Source organism: Myotis davidii, unplaced genomic scaffold, assembly GCF_000327345.1.
Source record: "Myotis davidii unplaced genomic scaffold, ASM32734v1 scaffold488, whole genome shotgun sequence".
NCBI lineage: Eukaryota > Metazoa > Chordata > Mammalia > Chiroptera > Vespertilionidae > Myotis > Myotis davidii.
Genome location: NW_006300365.1, coordinates 266128 through 269170, shown reverse-complemented (window position 1 = coordinate 269170; position 3043 = coordinate 266128). Strand labels below are relative to the sequence as shown.

The 3043-nt window shown below is 41.6% G+C and overlaps 1 pseudogene; it reads left to right on the top strand.

The window, feature by feature from the left end:
• The first annotated feature begins 266 nt into the window (after positions 1-266).
• On the top strand, positions 267-1894 carry LOC102767562 (annotated as a pseudogene).
• The last annotated feature ends 1149 nt before the right edge of the window (positions 1895-3043 follow it).

Genomic DNA, 3043 nt, shown 5'->3' with positions numbered 1-3043 from the left:
CAACAATCTAGTGAAGGTCTTGGTATCTTTAAGGCACAGCTTGCAGATGTCCTACTTACTCCTCACTGTGATGGATGTGGTCACAAAAGACAAGATTGGATGAGTGCAGACCATTGCAGTTCAGGAAAGCCCCAGCTCTAAGGTCCTTCAACAAGGAAGATTCAGTCAAGGATAAAATCCTCTGCTGTGATATATGATGTAATGTTGGAATCGAGGCAGCTGTTGGTGCATGTTGCAGTGACAAGGGGGCAGCATGTGGAGAGACAATGTCCCTGGAACCCACCAGAGCTACCATGGGGTGGTATTGGCAGAGCTATCCATCTCATATGAAGAGGGAAATGATGCTATGGGTGATGGAACCAAGGAGAAGCCTTTCTAAGTAGGTCTAAAGGCTTTGATGACAGTGGGAAAAGAATTATTTCCTACTATTTACATAGTTCACAAAAAGAAAATTAGAGTTGGGATGTTATTTCTAAATCTCAGATGAAAAACACTAAGAAAATGTGGCACAGGGAAAAAATGAAAAGTGAATTCCAGGAAAAGCAAGAGGCAGAAGACAATTTAAAAAGAGAAAAGAACCTGGAAGAAGCAAGGGAGATTACCATTAAAAATGATCCACATCTTCCTAAGCCAAATGTGTGAAGATTCGTTCATTCGAAGGGTAGAGAGGCCAAAGAATAAAGGTGTTTGGCTGGGTCGACACGCTGCAGAGCTAAGGAAATAATTGAGTTTCTGGTGTTGCGGGATGGTACAGGGTACTTCAGTGTGTCTTGTCAGATGATTTGTGTCAGTGTTACAATGGAGTAGTCTTGCCCACTGAGAGTAGTGTTGCAGTGTATGGAACGCTAAACCTTACCCCAAAGGGCAGGCAGGCTACCAGGGGCCATGAGCTGAGTTGTGACTTCTGGGGACTGATCAGGATGGCTCCTGCCAGAGGAGTTGATAACTTGATCAATGAAGAGTCTGACATTGATGTCCAGCTTGACAACAGACATATGATGATCTGAGGAGAAAACATGTCCAAAATCCTGAAAGCACCTTCTGTGTTATCAGGTGCTTTAGAGATAACTTATTTGATAGCTGTGAAGTTATCCCTCCCATGTTAGTGCTAACACAAGTAGAAGGTGGTGCTACACTCTTCAAGCTCAACTATTGGGGAAGAGGCAATTTTTTTTTTTTTTTACTCAGTCCTCTCAGTTGAACCTGGAGACCTGCATTCCAGCTCTGGGAGATGCTTTTTGTAGTACATTCCAGAACATGAAGGCACCTGGCTGAATACACTCATGTGGAGGCAGAATGCCCTTTCCTGACCTTTGATGAACTAGTTTGTGATGTGGTAGGTAGAGTCTTGAAACCACCTGTGGCAAGATTAGTATATGACCTCAACCCAGACTTCAAGACCCGCAAACTACCTTTCAAGCAGATGAACTATTCAGTTGCTATTGTGTGGTTAAAAGAACACAATATAAAGAAAGGAGATGGAACTTCTATAAATTTGGAGAGGATATCCCAGAAGCTCCTGAGAGACTTTGACAGACACCATTAATGAGCCCATCTTGCTGTGTTGATTTCCTGTAGTGATCTTTCTGTATGCAGTGATGTCCTGAGGATTCCACCTTACCCAGTCTGTCAGTGTGCTGATGCCCAATGTTGGTGAGGTTGTGGGAGGCTCAGTGCATATTTGGGATAGTAAAGAAATGCAGACAGGTTATAAAAGGGAAGGAATTGACCGCATACATTATTATTGGTACACAGATCAGAGAAAATATGGTACCTGTCCCCATGTGGAGGATATGGCTTGGGCTTGGAACAATTCGTAACCTGGACTCTGAATACCTATCACATCCGAGATGTATGCTTATATCTTCACTTTGTCCAGCGCTCCAAGCCATAACTGATCTTTCCTGAAGCACTAAGGTGAGAACACAGTTCACGAGAGCAACAGACTTTCTCTTTAAGAACTAAATGCTAAGATCTTCCATTTTTTATTCCATGGGGATATACCTGGTTCTGTTTTCTCTTTTTGTTTTCTATTCCAGCTACCACAAAAAGCAATCCAGAACACCGAAATGTAAAGTAACATTGATGTTGTCATTTTAAGAAAAAATATCCATTACAAAATTTGGGATATAACTCTGCTATTATGAGTACATTTCATCATTCTGTCTAATCGTAGGTTATAATCTTTGTGCCATATATATCATATATGTAATAATATTTTAAAATTCAAGTTAAACTTTCTGTCCTTTTAAGTATAACTAAAATTCCTTAATTTGTATCATTTATTTGTATCAGTGTGTGGCAGTCTGGAACGGCCATGGCATACTCAGCCCCAGGGCGCCTTATGTGCTGCACCAGCTCAGCCAGGTTCAGTGACATGAGTGGGAGCAGTGAAGGATTAGAAAAAAGACAGACAAGAGAAGAAAGTTGGGTCTCAGTGGGATACTGCCCTCTCGGTTGGAGAGAGACAGCGCCACGGACTACAAGCCGTGTCTTTATTTTATAGCCAGATTCCACAAGGCAAAGTAAGGGCATGGTCAAGATGTTTACAACATTCTCATGGGTTTCGATCCTACTCAATTACAGGCACCTGAACTCTGTCAAGCCCACATTACTCAGACACGTGGGGCCATGTGTTCGGACCATAGGTTCAAGCTTACAGCTAAAGCTGTTGGCTATAATTATGCTGGGGGGGCTCTGCCCTCCAAGCTGGGACTTGCACGTGGCAATGAGAGGACTGTGCCCTCTCATCAGTCCAAGGCTTGAACCTGTCCAAACACTGTGGCCGCTCTCCACATCAGTGAGTTAAACAAACATCTTGGGAAGATTGGCACTATGGTATAAAATTTTTCTAGTATTAGAACAGAGTATAAATCAATAATAGACATTGGAATCAAATGAATAGTCTCTTGCATCAGTTATTAATCATTTCTAAATCTGTGTAGCTGCTTATAATTCTGAGATATATAAATTGATATGAAAGAATTTGTAAAAATGGAATTGCCTTAATTTGAATAACAAATTTTTTTCCAGTAATCCAATG